Source organism: Eleutherodactylus coqui, chromosome 12 (genome assembly GCF_035609145.1).
Source record: "Eleutherodactylus coqui strain aEleCoq1 chromosome 12, aEleCoq1.hap1, whole genome shotgun sequence".
NCBI classification, from domain to species: domain Eukaryota; kingdom Metazoa; phylum Chordata; class Amphibia; order Anura; family Eleutherodactylidae; genus Eleutherodactylus; species Eleutherodactylus coqui.
Window position 1 is genome coordinate 19610430 of NC_089848.1, and position 24992 is coordinate 19635421.

Genomic DNA, 24992 nt, shown 5'->3' on the forward strand with positions numbered 1-24992 from the left:
TCAGGTGCCGAGTTACAGGACGGTGAAAACAGTGAGTTTGTGTTAGACGCGAATCGTGCTATGATTCATGCTCTAGGCTGGGAGCGCAAGCTTATTGCTTTTTCAAACACGGTCTACATATCTCAGGTGCCGAGTTACAGGACGGTGAAAACAGTGAGTTTGTGTTAGACGCGAATCGTGCTCTGACTCATGCTCTAGGCTGGGAGCTAAAGCTTATTGCTTCTTCAAACACGGTGTACACCTCTCAGGTGCCGAGTTACAGGACGGTGAAAACAGTGAGTTTGTGTTAGACGCGAATCGTGCTCTGATTCATGCTCTAGGCTGAGAGCGCAAGCTTATTGCTTTTTCAAACACGGTTTACACCTCTCAGGTGCCGAGTTACAGGACGGTGAAAACAGTGAGTTTGTGTTAGACGCGAATCGTGCTTGGATTCATGCTCTAGGCTGGGAGCGCAAGCTTATTGCTTTTTCAAACACGGTCTACATCTCTCAGGTGCCGAGTTACAGGACGGTGAAAACAGTGAGTTTGTGTTAGACGCGAATCGTGCTCTGATGCATGCTCTAGGCTGGGAGCTAAAGCTTATTGCTTTCTCAAACACGGTCTACACCTCTCAGGTGCCGAGTTACAGGACGGTGAAAACAGTGAGTTTGTGTTAGACGCGAATCGTGCTCTGATTCATGCTCTAGGCTGGGAGCGCAAGCTTATTGCTTTTTCAAACACGGTCTACACCTCTCAGGTGCCGAGTTACAGGACGGTGAAAACAGTGAGTTTGTGTTAGACGCGAATCGTGCTATGATTCATGCTCTAGGCTGGGAGCGCAAGCCTATTGCTTTTTCAAACACGGTCTACATCTCTCAGGTGCCGAGTTACAGGACGGTGAAAACAGTGAGTTTGTGTTAGACGCGAATCGTGCTCTGATTCATGCTCTAGGCTGGGAGCGCAAGCTTTTTGCTTTTTCAAACTGTCTACACCTCTCAGGTGCCGAGGTACAGGACGGTGAAAACAGTGAGTTTGTGTTAGACGCGAATCGTGCTGGTATTGATGCTCTAGGCTGGGATCGCAAGCGTAATGCTTTTTCAAACACGGTCTACACCTCTCTGGTGCCGAGGTACAGGACGGTGAAAACAGTGAGTTTGTGTTAGACGCGAATAGTGCTTGGATTCATGCTCTAGGCTGGGAGCGCAAGCTTATTGCTTTCTCAAACACGGTCTACACCTCTCAGGTGCCGAGTTACAGGACGGTGAAAACAGTGAGTTTGTGTTAGACGCGAATCGTGCTATGATTCATGCTCTAGGCTGGGAGCGCAAGCTTATTGCTTTTTCAAACACGGTCTACATCTTTCAGGTGCCGAGTTACAGGACGGTGAAAACAGTGAGTTTGTGTTAGACGCGAATCGTGCTATGATTCATGCTCTAGGCTGGGAGCTAAAGCTTATTGCTTTTTCAAACACGGTCTACATCTCTCAGGTGCCGAGGTACAGGACGGTGAAAACAGTGAGTTTGTGTTAGACGCGAATCGTGCTTGGATTCATGCTCTAGGCTGGGAGCGCAAGCTTATTGCTTTCTCAAACACGGTCTACATTTCTCAGGTGCCGAGTTACAGGACGGTGAAAACAGTGAGTTTGTGTTAGACGCGAATCGTGCTATGATTCATGCTCTAGGCTGGGAGCGCAAGCTTATTGGTTTTTCAAACACGGTCTACATCTTTCAGGTGCCGAGTTACAGGACGGTGAAAACAGTGAGTTTGTGTTAGACGCGAATCGTGCTATGATTCATGCTCTAGGCTGGGAGCTAAAGCTTATTGCTTTTTCAAACACGGTCTACATCTCTCAGGTGCCGAGTTACAGGACGGTGAAAACAGTGAGTTTGTGTTAGACGCGAATCGTGCTCTGATTCATGCTCTAGGCTGGGAGCGCAAGCTTATTACTTTTTCAAACACGGTCTACACCTCTCAGGTGCCGAGTTACAGGACGGTGAAAACAGTGAGTTTGTGTTAGACGCGAATCGTGCTCTGATTCATGCTCTAGGCTGGGAGCGCAAGCTTTTTGCTTTTTCAAACACGGTCTACATCTCTCAGGTGCCGAGGTACAGGACGGTGAAAACAGTGAGTTTGTGTTAGACGCGAATCGTGCTGGGATTGATGCTCTAGGCTGGGAGCGCAAGCGTAATGCTTTTTCAAACACGGTCTACACCTCTCAGGTGCCGAGGTACAGGACGGTGAAAACAGTGAGTTTGTGTTAGACGCGAATCGTGCTCTGATTCATGCTCTAGGCTGGGAGCGCAAGCTTATTGCTTTTTCAAACACGGTCTACACCTCTCAGGTGCCGAGTTACAGGACGGTGAAAACAGTGAGTTTGTGTTAGACGCGAATCGTGCTCTGATTCATGCTCTAGGCTGGGAGCGCAAGCTTTTTGCTTTTTCAAACACGGTCTACATCTCTCAGGTGCCGAGGTACAGGACGGTGAAAACAGTGAGTTTGTGTTAGACGCGAATCGTGCTGGGATTGATGCTCTAGGCTGGGAGCGCAAGCTTATTGCTTTTTCAAACACGGTCTACACCTCTCAGGTGCCGAGTTACAGGACGGTGAAAACAGTGAGTTTGTGTTAGACGCGAATCGTGCTATGATTCATGCTCTAGGCTGGGAGCGCAAGCTTATTGCTTTTTCAAACACGGTCTACATCTCTCAGGTGCCGAGTTACAGGACGGTGAAAACAGTGAGTTTGTGTTAGACGCGAATCGTGCTCTGACTCATGCTCTAGGCTGGGAGCTAAAGCTTATTGCTTCTTCAAACACGGTGTACACCTCTCAGGTGCCGAGTTACAGGACGGTGAAAACAGTGAGTTTGTGTTAGACGCGAATCGTGCTCTGATTCATGCTCTAGGCTGAGAGCGCAAGCTTATTGCTTTTTCAAACACGGTTTACACCTCTCAGGTGCCGAGTTACAGGACGGTGAAAACAGTGAGTTTGTGTTAGACGCGAATCGTGCTTGGATTCATGCTCTAGGCTGGGAGCGCAAGCTTATTGCTTTTTCAAACACGGTCTACATCTCTCAGGTGCCGAGTTACAGGACGGTGAAAACAGTGAGTTTGTGTTAGACGCGAATCGTGCTCTGATGCATGCTCTAGGCTGGGAGCTAAAGCTTATTGCTTTCTCAAACACGGTCTACACCTCTCAGGTGCCGAGTTACAGGACGGTGAAAACAGTGAGTTTGTGTTAGACGCGAATCGTGCTCTGATTCATGCTCTAGGCTGGGAGCGCAAGCTTATTGCTTTTTCAAACACGGTCTACACCTCTCAGGTGCCGAGTTACAGGACGGTGAAAACAGTGAGTTTGTGTTAGACGCGAATCGTGCTATGATTCATGCTCTAGGCTGGGAGCGCAAGCCTATTGCTTTTTCAAACACGGTCTACATCTCTCAGGTGCCGAGTTACAGGACGGTGAAAACAGTGAGTTTGTGTTAGACGCGAATCGTGCTCTGATTCATGCTCTAGGCTGGGAGCGCAAGCTTTTTGCTTTTTCAAACTGTCTACACCTCTCAGGTGCCGAGGTACAGGACGGTGAAAACAGTGAGTTTGTGTTAGACGCGAATCGTGCTGGTATTGATGCTCTAGGCTGGGATCGCAAGCGTAATGCTTTTTCAAACACGGTCTACACCTCTCTGGTGCCGAGGTACAGGACGGTGAAAACAGTGAGTTTGTGTTAGATGCGAATAGTGCTTGGATTCATGCTCTAGGCTGGGAGCGCAAGCTTATTGCTTTCTCAAACACGGTCTACACCTCTCAGGTGCCGAGTTACAGGACGGTGAAAACAGTGAGTTTGTGTTAGACGCGAATCGTGCTATGATTCATGCTCTAGGCTGGGAGCGCAAGCTTATTGCTTTTTCAAACACGGTCTACATCTTTCAGGTGCCGAGTTACAGGACGGTGAAAACAGTGAGTTTGTGTTAGACGCGAATCGTGCTATGATTCATGCTCTAGGCTGGGAGCTAAAGCTTATTGCTTTTTCAAACACGGTCTACATCTCTCAGGTGCCGAGGTACAGGACGGTGAAAACAGTGAGTTTGTGTTAGACGCGAATCGTGCTTGGATTCATGCTCTAGGCTGGGAGCGCAAGCTTATTGCTTTCTCAAACACGGTCTACATTTCTCAGGTGCCGAGTTACAGGACGGTGAAAACAGTGAGTTTGTGTTAGACGCGAATCGTGCTATGATTCATGCTCTAGGCTGGGAGCGCAAGCTTATTGGTTTTTCAAACACGGTCTACATCTTTCAGGTGCCGAGTTACAGGACGGTGAAAACAGTGAGTTTGTGTTAGACGCGAATCGTGCTATGATTCATGCTCTAGGCTGGGAGCTAAAGCTTATTGCTTTTTCAAACACGGTCTACATCTCTCAGGTGCCGAGTTACAGGACGGTGAAAACAGTGAGTTTGTGTTAGACGCGAATCGTGCTCTGATTCATGCTCTAGGCTGGGAGCGCAAGCTTATTACTTTTTCAAACACGGTCTACACCTCTCAGGTGCCGAGTTACAGGACGGTGAAAACAGTGAGTTTGTGTTAGACGCGAATCGTGCTCTGATTCATGCTCTAGGCTGGGAGCGCAAGCTTTTTGCTTTTTCAAACACGGTCTACATCTCTCAGGTGCCGAGGTACAGGACGGTGAAAACAGTGAGTTTGTGTTAGACGCGAATCGTGCTGGGATTGATGCTCTAGGCTGGGAGCGCAAGCGTAATGCTTTTTCAAACACGGTCTACACCTCTCAGGTGCCGAGGTACAGGACGGTGAAAACAGTGAGTTTGTGTTAGACGCGAATCGTGCTCTGATTCATGCTCTAGGCTGGGAGCGCAAGCTTATTGCTTTTTCAAACACGGTCTACACCTCTCAGGTGCCGAGTTACAGGACGGTGAAAACAGTGAGTTTGTGTTAGACGCGAATCGTGCTATGATTCATGCTCTAGGCTGGGAGCGCAAGCTTATTGCTTTTTCAAACACGGTCTACATCTCTCAGGTGCCGAGTTACAGGCCGGTGAAAACAGTGAGTTTGTGTTAGACGCGAATCGTGCTCTGACTCATGCTCTAGGCTGGGAGCTAAAGCTTATTGCTTCTTCAAACACGGTGTGCACCTCTCAGGTGCCGAGTTACAGGACGGTGAAAACAGTGAGTTTGTGTTAGTCGCGAATCGTGCTCTGATTCATGCTCTAGGCTGGGAGCGCAAGCTTATTGCTTTTTCAAACACGGTTTACACCTCTCAGGTGCCGAGTTACAGGACGGTGAAAACAGTGAGTTTGTGTTAGACGCGAATCGTGCTTGGATTCATGCTCTAGGCTGGGAGCGCAAGCTTATTGCTTTTTCAAACACGGTCTACATCTCTCAGGTGCCGAGTTACAGGACGGTGAAAACAGTGAGTTTGTGTTAGACGCGAATCGTGCTCTGATGCATGCTCTAGGCTGGGAGCTAAAGCTTATTGCTTTCTCAAACACGGTCTACACCTCTCAGGTGCCGAGTTACAGGACGGTGAAAACAGTGAGTTTGTGTTAGACGCGAATCGTGCTCTGATTCATGCTCTAGGCTGGGAGCGCAAGCTTATTGCTTTTTCAAACACGGTCTACACCTCTCAGGTGCCGAGTTACAGGACGGTGAAAACAGTGAGTTTGTGTTAGACGCGAATCGTGCTATGATTCATGCTCTAGGCTGGGAGCGCAAGCTTATTGCTTTTTCAAACACGGTCTACATCTCTCAGGTGCCGAGTTACAGGACGGTGAAAACAGTGAGTTTGTGTTAGACGCGAATCGTGCTCTGATTCATGCTCTAGGCTGGGAGCGCAAGCTTTTTGCTTTTTCAAACACGGTCTACACCTCTCAGGTGCCGAGGTACAGGACGGTGAAAACAGTGAGTTTGTGTTAGACGCGAATCGTGCTGGTATTGATGCTCTAGGCTGGGAGCGCAAGCGTAATGCTTTTTCAAACACGGTCTACACCTCTCAGGTGCCGAGGTACAGGACGGTGAAAACAGTGAGTTTGTGTTAGACGCGAATCGTGCTTGGATTCATGCTCTAGGCTGGGAGCGCAAGCTTATTGCTTTCTCAAACACGGTCTACACCTCTCAGGTGCCGAGTTACAGGACGGTGAAAACAGTGAGTTTGTGTTAGACGCGAATCGTGCTATGATTCATGCTCTAGGCTGGGAGCGCAAGCTTATTGCTTTTTCAAACACGGTCTACATCTTTCAGGTGCCGAGTTACAGGACGGTGAAAACAGTGAGTTTGTGTTAGACGCGAATCGTGCTATGATTCATGCTCTAGGCTGGGAGCTAAAGCTTATTGCTTTTTCAAACACGGTCTACATCTCTCAGGTGCCGAGGTACAGGACGGTGAAAACAGTGAGTTTGTGTTAGACGCGAATCGTGCTTGGATTCATGCTCTAGGCTGGGAGCGCAAGCTTATTGCTTTCTCAAACACGGTCTACATTTCTCAGGTGCCGAGTTACAGGACGGTGAAAACAGTGAGTTTGTGTTAGACGCGAATCGTGCTATGATTCATGCTCTAGGCTGGGAGCGCAAGCTTATTGCTTTTTCAAACACGGTCTACATCTTTCAGGTGCCGAGTTACAGGACGGTGAAAACAGTGAGTTTGTGTTAGACGCGAATCGTGCTCTGATTCATGCTCTAGGCTGGGAGCTAAAGCTTATTGCTTTTTCAAACACGGTCTACATCTCTCAGGTGCCGAGTTACAGGACGGTGAAAACAGTGAGTTTGTGTTAGACGCGAATCGTGCTCTGATTCATGCTCTAGGCTGGGAGCGCAAGCTTATTGCTTTTTCAAACACGGTCTACACCTCTCAGGTGCCGAGTTACAGGACGGTGAAAACAGTGAGTTTGTGTTAGACGCGAATCGTGCTATGATTCATGCTCTAGGCTGGGAGCGCAAGCTTATTGCTTTTTCAAACACGGTCTACATCTCTCAGGTGCCGAGTTACAGGACGGTGAAAACAGTGAGTTTGTGTTAGACGCGAATCGTGCTCTGATTCATGCTCTAGGCTGGGAGCTAAAGCTTATTGCTTCTTCAAACACGGTGTACACCTCTCAGGTGCCGAGTTACAGGACGGTGAAAACAGTGAGTTTGTGTTAGACGCGAATCGTGCTCTGATTCATGCTCTAGGCTGGGAGCGCAAGCTTTTTGCTTTTTCAAACACGGTCTACACCTCTCAGGTGCCGAGGTACAGGACGGTGAAAACAGTGAGTTTGTGTTAGACGCGAATCGTGCTGGGATTGATGCTCTAGGCTGGGAACGCAAGCGTAATGCTTTTTCAAACACGGTCTACACCTCTCAGGTGCCGAGTTACAGGACGGTGAAAACAGTGAGTTTGTGTTAGACGCGAATCGTGCTTGGATTCATGCTCTAGGCTGGGAGCGCAAGCGTACTGCTTTTTCAAACACGGTCTACCACTTTCAGGTGCCGAGGTACAGGACGGTGAAAACAGTGAGTTTGTGTTAGACGCGAATCGTGCTATGATTCATGCTCTAGGCTGGGAGCGCAAGCTTATTGCTTTTTCAAACACGGTCTACATCTCTCAGGTGCCGAGTTACAGGCCGGTGAAAACAGTGAGTTTGTGTTAGACGCGAATCGTGCTCTGACTCATGCTCTAGGCTGGGAGCTAAAGCTTATTGCTTCTTCAAACACGGTGTGCACCTCTCAGGTGCCGAGTTACAGGACGGTGAAAACAGTGAGTTTGTGTTAGTCGCGAATCGTGCTCTGATTCATGCTCTAGGCTGGGAGCGCAAGCTTATTGCTTTTTCAAACACGGTTTACACCTCTCAGGTGCCGAGTTACAGGACGGTGAAAACAGTGAGTTTGTGTTAGACGCGAATCGTGCTTGGATTCATGCTCTAGGCTGGGAGCGCAAGCTTATTGCTTTTTCAAACACAGTCTACATCTCTCAGGTGCCGAGTTACAGGACGGTGAAAACAGTGAGTTTGTGTTAGACGCGAATCGTGCTCTGATGCATGCTCTAGGCTGGGAGCTAAAGCTTATTGCTTTCTCAAACACGGTCTACACCTCTCAGGTGCCGAGTTACAGGACGGTGAAAACAGTGAGTTTGTGTTAGACGCGAATCGTGCTCTGATTCATGCTCTAGGCTGGGAGCGCAAGCTTATTGCTTTTTCAAACACGGTCTACACCTCTCAGGTGCCGAGTTACAGGACGGTGAAAACAGTGAGTTTGTGTTAGACGCGAATCGTGCTATGATTCATGCTCTAGGCTGGGAGCGCAAGCTTATTGCTTTTTCAAACACGGTCTACATCTCTCAGGTGCCGAGTTACAGGACGGTGAAAACAGTGAGTTTGTGTTAGACGCGAATCGTGCTCTGATTCATGCTCTAGGCTGGGAGCGCAAGCTTTTTGCTTTTTCAAACACGGTCTACACCTCTCAGGTGCCGAGGTACAGGACGGTGAAAACAGTGAGTTTGTGTTAGACGCGAATCGTGCTGGTATTGATGCTCTAGGCTGGGAGCGCAAGCGTAATGCTTTTTCAAACACGGTCTACACCTCTCAGGTGCCGAGGTACAGGACGGTGAAAACAGTGAGTTTGTGTTAGACGCGAATCGTGCTTGGATTCATGCTCTAGGCTGGGAGCGCAAGCTTATTGCTTTCTCAAACACGGTCTACACCTCTCAGGTGCCGAGTTACAGGACGGTGAAAACAGTGAGTTTGTGTTAGACGCGAATCGTGCTATGATTCATGCTCTAGGCTGGGAGCGCAAGCTTATTGCTTTTTCAAACACGGTCTACATCTTTCAGGTGCCGAGTTACAGGACGGTGAAAACAGTGAGTTTGTGTTAGACGCGAATCGTGCTATGATTCATGCTCTAGGCTGGGAGCTAAAGCTTATTGCTTTTTCAAACACGGTCTACATCTCTCAGGTGCCGAGGTACAGGACGGTGAAAACAGTGAGTTTGTGTTAGACGCGAATCGTGCTTGGATTCATGCTCTAGGCTGGGAGCGCAAGCTTATTGCTTTCTCAAACACGGTCTACATTTCTCAGGTGCCGAGTTACAGGACGGTGAAAACAGTGAGTTTGTGTTAGACGCGAATCGTGCTATGATTCATGCTCTAGGCTGGGAGCGCAAGCTTATTGCTTTTTCAAACACGGTCTACATCTTTCAGGTGCCGAGTTACAGGACGGTGAAAACAGTGAGTTTGTGTTAGACGCGAATCGTGCTATGATTCATGCTCTAGGCTGGGAGCTAAAGCTTATTGCTTTTTCAAACACGGTCTACATCTCTCAGGTGCCGAGTTACAGGACGGTGAAAACAGTGAGTTTGTGTTAGACGCGAATCGTGCTCTGATTCATGCTCTAGGCTGGGAGCGCAAGCTTATTGCTTTTTCAAACACGGTCTACACCTCTCAGGTGCCGAGTTACAGGACGGTGAAAACAGTGAGTTTGTGTTAGACGCGAATCGTGCTATGATTCATGCTCTAGGCTGGGAGCGCAAGCTTATTGCTTTTTCAAACACGGTCTACATCTCTCAGGTGCCGAGTTACAGGACGGTGAAAACAGTGAGTTTGTGTTAGACGCGAATCGTGCTCTGATTCATGCTCTAGGCTGGGAGCTAAAGCTTATTGCTTCTTCAAACACGGTGTACACCTCTCAGGTGCCGAGTTACAGGACGGTGAAAAAAGTGAGTTTGTGTTAGACGCGAATCGTGCTCTGATTCATGCTCTAGGCTGGGAGCGCAAGCTTTTTGCTTTTTCAAACACGGTCTACACCTCTCAGGTGCCGAGGTACAGGACGGTGAAAACAGTGAGTTTGTGTTAGACGCGAATCGTGCTGGGATTGATGCTCTAGGCTGGGAACGCAAGCGTAATGCTTTTTCAAACACGGTCTACACCTCTCAGGTGCCGAGTTACAGGACGGTGAAAACAGTGAGTTTGTGTTAGACGCGAATCGTGCTTGGATTCATGCTCTAGGCTGGGAGCGCAAGCGTACTGCTTTTTCAAACACGGTCTACCACTTTCAGGTGCCGAGGTACAGGACGGTGAAAACAGTGAGTTTGTGTTAGACGCGAATTCATGCTCTAGGCTGGGAGCTAAAGCTTATTGCTTTTTCAAACACGGTCTACTCCTCTCAGGTGCCGAGTTACAGGACAGTGAAAACAGTGAGTTTGTGTTAGACGCGAATCGTGCTATGATTCATGCTCTAGGCTGGGAGCGCAAGCTTATTGCTTTTTCAAACACGGTCTACACCTCTCAGGTGCCGAGTTACAGGACGGTGAAAACAGTGAGTTTGTGTTAGACGCGAATCGTGCTCTGATTCATGCTCTAGGCTGGGAGCGCAAGCTTTTTGCTTTTTCAAACACGGTCTACACCTCTCAGGTGCCGAGGTACAGGACGGTGAAAACAGTGAGTTTGTGTTAGACGCGAATCGTGCTGGTATTGATGCTCTAGGCTGGGAGCGCAAGCGTAATGCTTTTTCAAACACGGTCTACACCTCTCAGGTGCCGAGGTACAGGACGGTGAAAACAGTGAGTTTGTGTTTGACGCGAATCGTGCTCTGATTCATGCTCTAGGCTGGGAGCGCAAGCTTATTGCTTTCTCAAACACGGTCTACATCTTTCAGGTGCCGAGTTACAGGACGGTGAAAACAGTGAGTTTGTGTTAGACGCGAATCGTGCTATGATTCATGCTCTAGGCTGGGAGCTAAAGCTTATTGCTTTTTCAAACACGGTCTACATCTCTCAGGTGCCGAGTTACAGGACGGTGAAAACAGTGAGTTTGTGTTAGACGCGAATCGTGCTCTGATTCATGCTCTAGGCTGGGAGCACAAGCTTTTTGCTTTTTCAAACACGGTCTACACCTCTCAGGTGCCGAGGTACAGGACGGTGAAAACAGTGAGTTTGTGTTAGACGCGAATCGTGCTCTGATTCATGCTCTAGGCTGGAAGCTAAAGCTTATTGCTTTTTCAAACACGGTCTACACCTCTCAGGTGCCGAGTTACAGGACGGTGAAAACAGTGAGTTTGTGTTAGACGCGAATCGTGCTCTGATTTATGCTCTAGGCTGGGAGCTAAAGCTTATTGGTTTTTCAAACACGGTCTACTCCTCTCAGGTGCCGAGTTACAGGACGGTGAAAACAGTGAGTTTGTGTTAGACGCGAATCGTGCTCTGATTCATGCTCTAGGCTGGGAGCGCAAGCTTATTGCTTTTTCAAACACGGTCTACACCTCTCAGGTGCCGAGTTACAGGACGGTGAAAACAGTGAGTTTGTGTTAGACGCGAATCTTTCTCTGATTCATGCTCTAGGCTGGGAGCTAAAGCTTATTGCTTCTTCAAACACGGTCTACTCCTCTCAGGTGCCGAGTTACAGGACGGTGAAAACAGTGAGTTTGTGTTAGACGCGAATCGTGCTCTGATTCATGCTCTAGGCTGGGAGCGCAAGCTTTTTGCTTTTTCAAACACGGTCTACATCTCTCTGGTGCCGAGTTACAGAACGGTGAAAACAGTGAGTTTGTGTTAGACGCGAATCGTGCTCTGATTCATGCTCTAGGCTGGGAGCGCAAGCGTAATGCTTTTTCAAACACGGTCTACACCTCTCAGGTGCCGAGGTACAGGACGGTGAAAACAGTGAGTTTGTGTTAGACGCGAATCGTGCTCTGATTCATGCTCTAGGCTGGGAGCGCAAGCTTATTGCTTTTTCAAACACGGTCTACACCTCTCAGGTGCCGAGTTACAGAACGGTGAAAACAGTGAGTTTGTGTTAGACGCGAATCGTGCTCTGATTCATGCTCTAGGCTGGGAGCGCAAGCGTAATGCTTTTTCAAACACGGTCTACACCTCTCAGGTGCCGAGGTACAGGACGGTGAAAACAGTGAGTTTGTGTTAGACGCGAATCGTGCTCTGATTCATGCTCTAGGCTGGGAGCGCAAGCTTATTGCTTTTTCAAACACGGTCTACACCTCTCAGGTGCCGAGTTACAGGACGGTGAAAACAGTGAGTTTGTGTTAGACGCGAATCGTGCTCTGATTCATGCTTTAGGCTGGGAGCGCAAGCTTATTGCTTTTTCAAACACGGTCTACACCTCTCAGGTGCCGAGTTACAGGACGGTGAAAACAGTGAGTTTGTGTTAGACGCGAATCGTGCTCTGATTCATGCTCTAGGCTGGGAGCGCAAGCTTATTGCTTTTTCAAACACGGTCTACACCTCTCAGGTGCCGAGTTACAGGACGGTGAAAACAGTGAGTTTGTGTTAGACGCGAATTGTGCTCTGATTCATGCTCTAGGCTGGGAGCTAAAGCTTATTGCTTTTTCAAACACGGTCTACTCCTCTCAGGTGCCGAGTTACAGGACGGTGAAAACAGTGAGTTTGTGTTAGACGCGAATCGTGCTCTGATTCATGCTCTAGGCTGGGAGCACAAGCTTTTTGCTTTTTCAAACACGGTCTACACCTCTCAGGTGCCGAGGTACAGGACGGTGAAAACAGTGAGTTTGTGTTAGACGCGAATCGTGCTCTGATTCATGCTCTAGGCTGGAAGCTAAAGCTTATTGCTTTTTCAAACACGGTCTACACCTCTCAGGTGCCGAGTTACAGGACGGTGAAAACAGTGAGTTTGTGTTAGACGCGAATCGTGCTCTGATTTATGCTCTAGGCTGGGAGCTAAAGCTTATTGGTTTTTCAAACACGGTCTACTCCTCTCAGGTGCCGAGTTACAGGACGGTGAAAACAGTGAGTTTGTGTTAGACGCGAATCGTGCTCTGATTCATGCTCTAGGCTGGGAGCGCAAGCTTATTGCTTTTTCAAACACGGTCTACACCTCTCAGGTGCCGAGTTACAGGACGGTGAAAACAGTGAGTTTGTGTTAGACGCGAATCGTTCTCTGATTCATGCTCTAGGCTGGGAGCTAAAGCTTATTGCTTCTTCAAACACGGTCTACTCCTCTCAGGTGCCGAGTTACAGGACGGTGAAAACAGTGAGTTTGTGTTAGACGCGAATCGTGCTCTGATTCATGCTCTAGGCTGGGAGCGCAAGCTTTTTGCTTTTTCAAACACGGTCTACATCTCTCTGGTGCCGAGTTACAGAACGGTGAAAACAGTGAGTTTGTGTTAGACGCGAATCGTGCTCTGATTCATGCTCTAGGCTGGGAGCGCAAGCGTAATGCTTTTTCAAACACGGTCTACACCTCTCAGGTGCCGAGGTACAGGACGGTGAAAACAGTGAGTTTGTGTTAGACGCGAATCGTGCTCTGATTCATGCTCTAGGCTGGGAGCGCAAGCTTATTGCTTTTTCAAACACGGTCTACACCTCTCAGGTGCCGAGTTACAGAACGGTGAAAACAGTGAGTTTGTGTTAGACGCGAATCGTGCTCTGATTCATGCTCTAGGCTGGGAGCGCAAGCGTAATGCTTTTTCAAACACGGTCTACACCTCTCAGGTGCCGAGGTACAGGACGGTGAAAACAGTGAGTTTGTGTTAGACGCGAATCGTGCTCTGATTCATGCTCTAGGCTGGGAGCGCAAGCTTATTGCTTTTTCAAACACGGTCTACACCTCTCAGGTGCCGAGTTACAGGACGGTGAAAACAGTGAGTTTGTGTTAGACGCGAATCGTGCTCTGATTCATGCTTTAGGCTGGGAGCGCAAGCTTATTGCTTTTTCAAACACGGTCTACACCTCTCAGGTGCCGAGTTACAGGACGGTGAAAACAGTGAGTTTGTGTTAGACGCGAATCGTGCTCTGATTCATGCTCTAGGCTGGGAGCGCAAGCTTATTGCTTTTTCAAACACGGTCTACACCTCTCAGGTGCCGAGTTACAGGACGGTGAAAACAGTGAGTTTGTGTTAGACGCGAATTGTGCTCTGATTCATGCTCTAGGCTGGGAGCTAAAGCTTATTGCTTTTTCAAACACGGTCTACTCCTCTCAGGTGCCGAGTTACAGGACGGTGAAAACAGTGAGTTTGTGTTAGACGCGAATCGTGCTCTGATTCATGCTCTAGGCTGGGAGCGCAAGCTTATTGCTTTTTCAAACACGGTCTACACCTCTCAGGTGCCGAGTTACAGGACGGTGAAAACAGTGAGTTTGTGTTAGACGCGAATCGTGCTTGGATTCATGCTCTAGGCTGGGAGCGCAAGCTTTTTGCTTTTTCAAACACGGTCTACACCTCTCAGGTGCCGAGGTACAGGACGGTGAAAACAGTGAGTTTGTGTTAGACGCGAATCGTGCTATGATTCATGCTCTAGGCTGGGAGCGCAAGCTTATTGCTTTTTCAAACACGGTCTACACCTCTCAGGTGCCGAGTTACAGGACGGTGAAAACAGTGAGTTTGTGTTAGACGCGAATCGTGCTCTGATTCATGCTCTAGGCTGGGAGCGCAAGCTTATTGCTGTTTCAAACACGGTCTACACCTCTCAGGTGCCGAGTTACAGGACGGTGAAAACAGTGAGTTTGTGTTAGACGCGAATCGTGCTCTGATTCATGCTCTAGGCTGGGAGCGCAAGCTTTTTGCTTTTTCAAACACGGTCTACATCTCTCAGGTGCCGAGGTACAGGACGGTGAAAACAGTGAGTTTGTGTTAGACGCGAATCGTGCTGGGATTGATGCTCTAGGCTGGGAGCGCAAGCGTAATGCTTTTTCAAACACGGTCTACACCTCTCAGGTGCCGAGGTACAGGACGGTGAAAACAGTGAGTTTGTGTTAGACGCGAATCGTGCTATGATTCATGCTCTAGGCTGGGAGCGCAAGCTTATTGCTTTTTCAAACACGGTCTACATCTCTCAGGTGCCGAGTTACAGGACGGTGAAAACAGTGAGTTTGTGTTAGACGCGAATCGTGCTCTGATTCATGCTCTAGGCTGGGAGCGCAAGCTTATTGCTTTTTCAAACACGGTCTACATCTCTCAGGTGCCGAGTTACAGGACGGTGAAAACAGTGAGTTTGTGTTAGACGCGAATCGTGCTCTGACTCATGCTCTAGGCTGGGAGCTAAAGCTTATTGCTTCTTCAAACACGGTGTACACCTCTCAGGTGCCGAGTTACAGGACGGTGAAAACAGTGAGTTTGTGTTAGACGCGAATCGTGCTCTGATTCATGCTCTAGGCTGGGAGCGCAAGCTTATTGCTTTTTCAAACACGGTTTACACCTCTCAGGTGCCGAGTTACAGGACGGTGAAAACAGTGAGTTTGTGTTAGACGCGAATCGTGCTTGGATTCATGCTCTAGGCTGGGAGCGCAAGCTTATTGCTTTTTCAAACACGGTCTACATCTCTCAGGTGCCGAGTTACAGGACGGTGAAAACAGTGAGTTTGTGTTAGACGCGAATCGTGCTCTGATGCATGCTCTAGGCTGGGAGCTAAAGCTTATTGCTTTCTCAAACACGGTCTACACCTCTCAGGTGCCGAGTTACAGGACGGTGAAAACAGTGAGTTTGTGTTAGACGCGAATCGTGCTCTGATTCATGCTCTAGGCTGGGAGCGCAAGCTTATTGCTTTTTCAAACACGGTCTACACCTCTCAGGTGCCGAGTTACAGGACGGTGAAAACAGTGAGTTTGTGTTAGACGCGAATCGTGCTATGATTCATGCTCTAGGCTGGGAGCGCAAGCTTATTGCTTTTCAAACACGGTCTACATCTCTCAGGTGCCGAGTTACAGGACGGTGAAAACAGTGAGTTTGTGTTAGACGCGAATCGTGCTCTGATTCATGCTCTAGGCTAGGAGCGCAAGCTTTTTGCTTTTTCAAACACGGTCTACACCTCTCAGGTGCCGAGGTACAGGACGGTGAAAACAGTGAGTTTGTGTTAGACGCGAATCGTACTGGTATTGATGCTCTAGGCTGGGAGCGCAAGCGTAATGCTTTTTCAAACACGGTCTACACCTCTCAGGTGTCGAGGTACAGGACGGTGAAAACAGTGAGTTTGTGTTAGACGCGAATCGTGCTTGGATTCATGCTCTAGGCTGGGAGCGCAAGCTTATTGCTTTCTCAAACACGGTCTACACCTCTCAGGTGCCGAGTTACAGGACGGTGAAAACAGTGAGTTTGTGTTAGACGCGAATCGTACTGGTATTGATGCTCTAGGCTGGGAGCGCAAGCGTAATGCTTTTTCAAACACGGTCTACACCTCTCAGGTGCCGAGGTACAGGACGGTGAAAACAGTGAGTTTGTGTTAGACGCGAATCGTGCTTGGATTCATGCTCTAGGCTGGGAGCGCAAGCTTATTGCTTTCTCAAACACGGTCTACACCTCTCAGGTGCCGAGTTACAGGACGGTGAAAACAGTGAGTTTGTGTTAGACGCGAATCGTGCTATGATTCATGCTCTAGGCTGGGAGCTAAAGCTTATTGCTTTTTCAAACACGGTCTACATCTCTCAGGTGCCGAGTTACAGGACGGTGAAAACAGTGAGTTTGTGTTAGACGCGAATCGTGCTCTGATTCATGCTCTAGGCTGGGAGCGCAAGCTTATTGCTTTTTCAAACACGGTCTACATCTCTCAGGTGCCGAGTTACAGGACGGTGAAAACAGTGAGTTTGTGTTAGACGCGAATCGTGCTCTGATTCATGCTCTAGGCTGGGAGCGCAAGCTTATTGCTTTTTCAAACACGGTCTACACCTCTCAGGTGCCGAGTTACAGGACGGTGAAAACAGTGAGTTTGTGTTAGACGCGAATCGTGCTCTGATTCATGCTCTAGGCTGGGAGCTAAAGCTTATTGCTTTTTCAAACACGGTCTACACCTCTCAGGTGCCGAGTTACAGGACGGTGAAAACAGTGAGTTTGTGTTAGACGCGAATCGTGCTCTGATTCATGCTCTAGGCTGGGAGCGCAAGCTTATTGCTTTTTCAAACACGGTCTACACCTCTCAGGTGCCGAGTTACAGGACGGTGAAAACAGTGAGTTTGTGTTAGACGCGAATCGTGCTTGGATTCATGCTCTAGGCTGGGAGCGCAAGCGTAATGCTTTTTCAAACACGGTCTACACCTCTCAGGTGCCGAGGTACAGGACGGTGAAAACAGTGAGTTTGTGTTAGACGCGAATTCATGCTCTAGTCTGGGAGTTAAAGCTTATTGCTTTTTCAAACACGGTCTACTCCTCTCAGGTGCCGAGTTACAGGACAGTGAAAACAGTGAGTTTGTGTTAGACGCGAATCGTGCTCTGATTCATGCTCTAGGCTGGGAGCACAAGCTTATTGCTTTTTCAAACACGGTCTACACCTCTCAGGTGCCGAGTTACAGGACGGTGAAAACAGTGAGTTTGTGTTAGACGCGAATCGTGCTCTGATTCATGCTCTAGGCTGGGAGCGCAAGCTTATTGCTTTTTCAAACACGGTCTACACCTCTCAGGTGCCGAGTTACAGGACGGTGAAAACAGTGAGTTTGTGTTAGACGCGAATCGTGCTTGGATTCATGCTCTAGGCTGGGAGCGCAAGCGTAATGCTTTTTCAAACACGGTCTACACCTCTCAGGTGCCGAGGTACAGGACGGTGAAAACAGTGAGTTTGTGTTAGACGCAAATCGTGCTATGATTCATGCTCTAGGCTGGGAGCGCAAGCTTATTGCTTTTTCAAACACGGTCTACACCTCTCAGGTGCCGAGTTACAGGACGGTGAAAACAGTGAGTTTGTGTTAGACGCGAATCGTGCTCTGATTCATGCTCTAGGCTGGGAGCGCAAGCTTATTGCTGTTTCAAACACGGTCTACACCTCTCAGGTGCCGAGTTACAGGACGGTGAAAACAGTGAGTTTGTGTTAGACGCGAATCGTGCTCTGATTCATGCTCTAGGCTGGGAGCGCAAGCTTTTTGCTTTTTCAAACACGGTCTACATCTCTCAGGTGCCGAGGTACAGGACGGTGAAAACAGTGAGTTTGTGTTAGACGCGAATCGTGCTATGATTCATGCTCTAGGCTGGGAGCGCAAGCTTATTGCTTTTTCAAACACGGTCTACATCTCTCAGGTGCCGAGTTACAGGACGGTGAAAACAGTGAGTTTGTGTTAGACGCGAATCGTGCTCTGACTCATGCTCTAGGCTGGGAGCTAAAGCTTATTGCTTCTTCAAACACGGTGTACACCTCTCAGGTGCCGAGTTACAGGACGGTGAAAACAGTGAGTTTGTGTTAGACGCGAATCGTGCTCTGATTCATGCTCTAGGCTGGGAGCGCAAGCTTATTGCTTTTTCAAACACGGTTTACACCTCTCAGGTGCCGAGTTACAGGACGGTGAAACAGTGAGTTTGTGTTAGACGCGAATCGTGCTTGGATTCATGCTCTAGGCTGGGAGCGCAAGCTTATTGCTTTTTCAAACACGGTCTACATCTCTCAGGTGCCGAGTTACAGGACGGTGAAAACAGTGAGTTTGTGTTAGACGCGAATCGTGCTCTGATGCATGCTCTAGGCTGGGAGCTAAAGCTTTTTGCTTTCTCAAACACGGTCTACACCTCTCAGGTGCCGAGTTACAGGACGGTGAAAACAGTGAGTTTGTGTTAGACGCGAATCGTGCTCTGATTCATGCTCTAGGCTGGGAGCGCAAGCTTATTGCTTTTTCAAACACGGTCTACATCTCTCAGGTGCCGTTACAGGACGGTGAAAACAGTGAGTTTGTGTTAGACGCGAATCGTGCTCTGATTCATGCTCTAGGCTGGGAGCGCAAGCTTTTTGCTTTTTCAAACACGGTCTACACCTCTCAGGTGCCGAGGTACAGGACGGTGAAAACAGTGAGTTTGTGTTAGACGCGAATCGTGCTGGTATTGATGCTCTAGGCTGGGAGCGCAAGCGTAATGCTTTTTCAAACACGGTCTACACCTCTCAGGTGCCGAGGTACAGGACGGTGAAAACAGTGAGTTTGTGTTAGACGCGAATCGTGCTTGGATTCATGCTCTAGGCTGGGAGCGCAAGCTTATTGCTTTCTCAAACACGGTCTACACCTCTCAGGTGCCGAGTTACAGGACGGTGAAAACAGTGAGTTTGTGTTAGACGCGAATCGTGCTATGATTCATGCTCTAGGCTGGGAGCGCAAGCTTATTGCTTTTTCAAACACGGTCTACATCTTTCAGGTGCCGAGTTACAGGACGGTGAAAACAGTGAGTTTGTGTTAGACGCGAATCGTGCTATGATTCATGCTCTAGGCTGGGAGCTAAAGCTTATTGCTTTTTCAAACACGGTCTACATCTCTCAGGTGCCGAGTTACAGGACGGTGAAAACAGTGAGTTTGTGTTAGACGCGAATCGTGCTTGGATTCATGCTCTAGGCTGGGAGCGCAAGCGTAATGCTTTTTCAAACACGGTCTACACCTCTCAGGTGCCGAGGTACAGGACGGTGAAAACAGTGAGTTTGTGTTAGACGCGAATCGTGCTCTGATTCATGCTCTAGGCTGGGAGCTAAAGCTTATTGCTTTTTCAAACACGGTCTACACCTCTCAGGTGCCGAGTTACAGGACGGTGAAAACAGTGAGTTTGTGTTAGACGCGAATCGTGCTCTGATTCATGCTCTAGGCTGGGAGCGCAAGCTTATTGCTGTTTCAAACACGGTCTACACCTCTCAGGTGCCGAGTTACAGGACGGTGAAAACAGTGAGTTTGTGTTAGACGCGAATCGTGCTCTGATTCATGCTCTAGGCTGGGAGCGCAAGCTTATTGCTTTTTCAAACACGGTTTACACCTCTCAGGTGCCGAGTTACAGGACGGTGAAAACAGTGAGTTTGTGTTAGACGCGAATCGTGCTTGGATTCATGCTCTAGGCTGGGAGCGCAAGCTTATTGCTTTTTCAAACACGGTCTACATCTCTCAGGTGCCGAGTTACAGGACGGTGAAAACAGTGAGTTTGTGTTAGACGCGAATCGTGCTCTGATGCATGCTCTAGGCTGGGAGCTAAAGCTTATTGCTTTCTCAAACACGGTCTACACCTCTCAGGTGCCGAGTTACAGGACGGTGAAAACAGTGAGTTTGTGTTAGACGCGAATCGTGCTATGATTCATGCTCTAGGCTGGGAGCGCAAGCTTATTGCTTTTTCAAACACGGTCTACACCTCTCAGGTGCCGAGTTACAGGACGGTGAAAACAGTGAGTTTGTGTTAGACGCGAATCGTGCTATGATTCATGCTCTAGGCTGGGAGCGCAAGCTTATTGCTTTTTCAAACACGGTCTACATCTCTCAGGTGCCGAGTTACAGGACGGTGAAAACAGTGAGTTTGTGTTAGACGCGAATCGTGCTCTGATTCATGCTCTAGGCTGGGAGCGCAAGCTTTTTGCTTTTTCAAACACGGTCTACACCTCTCAGGTGCCGAGGTACAGGACGGTGAAAACAGTGAGTTGGTGTTAGACGCGAATCGTGCTGGTATTGATGCTCTAGGCTGGGAGCGCAAGCGTAATGCTTTTTCAAACACGGTCTACACCTCTCAGGTGCCGAGGTACAGGACGGTGAAAACAGTGAGTTTGTGTTAGACGCGAATCGTGCTTGGATTCATGCTCTAGGCTGGGAGCGCAAGCTTATTGCTTTCTCAAACACGGTCTACACCTCTCAGGTGCCGAGTTACAGGACGGTGAAAACAGTGAGTTTGTGTTAGACGCGAATCGTGCTATGATTCATGCTCTAGGCTGGGAGCGCAAGCTTATTGCTTTTTCAAACACGGTCTACATCTTTCAGGTGCCGAGTTACAGGACGGTGAAAACAGTGAGTTTGTGTTAGACGCGAATCGTGCTATGATTCATGCTCTAGGCTGGGAGCTAAAGCTTTTTGCTTTCTCAAACACGGTCTACACCTCTCAGGTGCCGAGTTACAGGACGGTGAAAACAGTGAGTTTGTGTTAGACGCGAATCGTGCTCTGATTCATGCTCTAGGCTGGGAGCGCAAGCTTATTGCTTTTTCAAACACGGTCTACATCTCTCAGGTGCCGTTACAGGACGGTGAAAACAGTGAGTTTGTGTTAGACGCGAATCGTGCTCTGATTCATGCTCTAGGCTGGGAGCGCAAGCTTTTTGCTTTTTCAAACACGGTCTACACCTCTCAGGTGCCGAGGTACAGGACGGTGAAAACAGTGAGTTTGTGTTAGACGCGAATCGTGCTGGTATTGATGCTCTAGGCTGGGAGCGCAAGCGTAATGCTTTTTCAAACACGGTCTACACCTCTCAGGTGCCGAGGTACAGGACGGTGAAAACAGTGAGTTTGTGTTAGACGCGAATCGTGCTTGGATTCATGCTCTAGGCTGGGAGCGCAAGCTTATTGCTTTCTCAAACACGGTCTACACCTCTCAGGTGCCGAGTTACAGGACGGTGAAAACAGTGAGTTTGTGTTAGACGCGAATCGTGCTATGATTCATGCTCTAGGCTGGGAGCGCAAGCTTATTGCTTTTTCAAACACGGTCTACATCTTTCAGGTGCCGAGTTACAGGACGGTGAAAACAGTGAGTTTGTGTTAGACGCGAATCGTGCTATGATTCATGCTCTAGGCTGGGAGCTAAAGCTTATTGCTTTTTCAAACACGGTCTACATCTCTCAGGTGCCGAGTTACAGGACGGTGAAAACAGTGAGTTTGTGTTAGACGCGAATCGTGCTTGGATTCATGCTCTAGGCTGGGAGCGCAAGCGTAATGCTTTTTCAAACACGGTCTACACCTCTCAGGTGCCGAGGTACAGGACGGTGAAAACAGTGAGTTTGTGTTAGACGCGAATCGTGCTCTGATTCATGCTCTAGGCTGGGAGCTAAAGCTTATTGCTTTTTCAAACACGGTCTACACCTCTCAGGTGCCGAGTTACAGGACGGTGAAAACAGTGAGTTTGTGTTAGACGCGAATCGTGCTCTGATTCATGCTCTAGGCTGGGAGCGCAAGCTTATTGCTGTTTCAAACACGGTCTACACCTCTCAGGTGCCGAGTTACAGGACGGTGAAAACAGTGAGTTTGTGTTAGACGCGAATCGTGCTCTGATTCATGCTCTAGGCTGGGAGCGCAAGCTTATTGCTTTTTCAAACACGGTTTACACCTCTCAGGTGCCGAGTTACAGGACGGTGAAAACAGTGAGTTTGTGTTAGACGCGAATCGTGCTTGGATTCATGCTCTAGGCTGGGAGCGCAAGCTTATTGCTTTTTCAAACACGGTCTACATCTCTCAGGTGCCGAGTTACAGGACGGTGAAAACAGTGAGTTTGTGTTAGACGCGAATCGTGCTCTGATGCATGCTCTAGGCTGGGAGCTAAAGCTTATTGCTTTCTCAAACACGGTCTACACCTCTCAGGTGCCGAGTTACAGGACGGTGAAAACAGTGAGTTTGTGTTAGACGCGAATCGTGCTCTGATTCATGCTCTAGGCTGGGAGCGCAAGCTTATTGCTTTTTCAAACACGGTCTACACCTCTCAGGTGCCGAGTTACAGGACGGTGAAAACAGTGAGTTTGTGTTAGACGCGAATCGTGCTATGATTCATGCTCTAGGCTGGGAGCGCAAGCTTATTGCTTTTTCAAACACGGTCTACATCTCTCAGGTGCCGAGTTACAGGACGGTGAAAACAGTGAGTTTGTGTTAGACGCGAATCGTGCTCTGATTCATGCTCTAGGCTGGGAGCGCAAGCTTTTTGCTTTTTCAAACACGGTCTACACCTCTCAGGTGCCGAGGTACAGGACGGTGAAAACAGTGAGTTGGTGTTAGACGCGAATCGTGCTGGTATTGATGCTCTAGGCTGGGAGCGCAAGCGTAATGCTTTTTCAAACACGGTCTACACCTCTCAGGTGCCGAGGTACAGGACGGTGAAAACAGTGAGTTTGTGTTAGACGCGAATCGTGCTTGGATTCATGCTCTAGGCTGGGAGCGCAAGCTTATTGCTTTCTCAAACACGGTCTACACCTCTCAGGTGCCGAGTTACAGGACGGTGAAAACAGTGAGTTTGTGTTAGACGCGAATCGTGCTATGATTCATGCTCTAGGCTGGGAGCGCAAGCTTATTGCTTTTTCAAACACGGTCTACATCTTTCAGGTGCCGAGTTACAGGACGGTGAAAACAGTGAGTTTGTGTTAGACGCGAATCGTGCTATGATTCATGCTCTAGGCTGGGAGCTAAAGCTTATTGCTTTTTCAAACACGGTCTACATCTCTCAGGTGCCGAGTTACAGGACGGTGAAAACAGTGAGTTTGTGTTAGACGCGAATCGTGCTCTGATTCATGCTCTAGGCTGGGAGCGCAAGCTTATTGCTTTTTCAAACACGGTCTACATCTCTCAGGTGCCGAGTTACAGGACGGTGAAAACAGTGAGTTTGTGTTAGACGCGAATCGTGCTCTGATTCATGCTCTAGGCTGGGAGCGCAAGCTTATTGCTTTTTCAAACACGGTCTACTCCTCTCAGGTGCCGAGTTACAGGACAGTGAAAACAGTGAGTTTGTGTTAGACGCGAATCGTGCTCTGATTCATGCTCTAGGCTGGGAGCGCAAGCTTATTGCTTTTCAAACACGGTCTACACCTCTCAGGTGCCGAGTTACAGGACGGTGAAAACAGTGAGTTTGTGTTAGACGCGAATCGTGCTCTGATTCATGCTCTAGGCTGGGAGCTAAAGCTTATTGCTTTTTCAAACACGGTCTACTCCTCTCAGGTGCCGAGTTACAGGACGGTGAAAACAGTGAGTTTGTGTTAGACGCGAATCGTGCTCTGATTCATGCTCTAGGCTGGGAGCGCAAGCTTATTGCTTTTTCAAACACGGTCTACACCTCTCAGGTGCCGAGTTACAGGACGGTGAAAACAGTGAGTTTGTGTTAGACGCGAATCGTGCTTGGATTCATGCTCTAGGCTGGGAGCGCAAGCGTAATGCTTTTTCAAACACGGTCTACACCTCTCAGGTGCCGAGGTACAGGACGGTGAAAACAGTGAGTTTGTGTTAGACGCGAATCGTGCTATGATTCATGCTCTAGGCTGGGAGCGCAAGCTTATTGCTTTTTCAAACACGGTCTACGCCTCTCAGGTGCCGAGTTACAGGACGGTGAAAACAGTGAGTTTGTGTTAGACGCGAATCGTGCTCTGATTCATGCTCTAGGCTGGGAGCGCAAGCTTATTGCTGTTTCAAACACGGTCTACACCTCTCAGGTGCCGAGTTACAGGACGGTGAAAACAGTGAGTTTGTGTTAGACGCGAATCGTGCTCTGATTCATGCTCTAGGCTGGGAGCGCAAGCTTTTTGCTTTTTCAAACACGGTCTACATCTCTCAGGTGCCGAGGTACAGGACGGTGAAAACAGTGAGTTTGTGTTAGACGCGAATCGTGCTGGGATTGATGCTCTAGGCTGGGAGCGCAAGCGTAATGCTTTTTCAAACACGGTCTACACCTCTCAGGTGCCGAGGTACAGGACGGTGAAAACAGTGAGTTTGTGTTAGACGCGAATCGTGCTCTGATTCATGCTCTAGGCTGGGAGCGCAAGCTTATTGCTTTTTCAAACACGGTCTACACCTCTCAGGTGCCGAGTTACAGGACGGTGAAAACAGTGAGTTTGTGTTAGACGCGAATCGTGCTATGATTCATGCTCTAGGCTGGGAGCGCAAGCTTATTGCTTTTTCAAACACGGTCTACATCTCCAGGTGCCGAGTTACAGGACGGTGAAAACAGTGAGTTTGTGTTAGACGCGAATCGTGCTCTGACTCATGCTCTAGGCTGGGAGCTAAAGCTTATTGCTTCTTCAAACACGGTGTACACCTCTCAGGTGCCGAGTTACAGGACGGTGAAAACAGTGAGTTTGTGTTAGACGCGAATCGTGCTCTGATTCATGCTCTAGGCTGGGAGCGCAAGCTTATTGCTTTTTCAAACACGGTTTACACCTCTCAGGTGCCGAGTTACAGGACGGTGAAAACAGTGAGTTTGTGTTAGACGCGAATCGTGCTTGGATTCATGCTCTAGGCTGGGAGCGCAAGCTTATTGCTTTTTCAAACACGGTCTACATCTCTCAGGTGCCGAGTTACAGGACGGTGAAAACAGTGAGTTTGTGTTAGACGCGAATCGTGCTCTGATGCATGCTCTAGGCTGGGAGCTAAAGCTTATTGCTTTCTCAAACACGGTCTACACCTCTCAGGTGCCGAGTTAC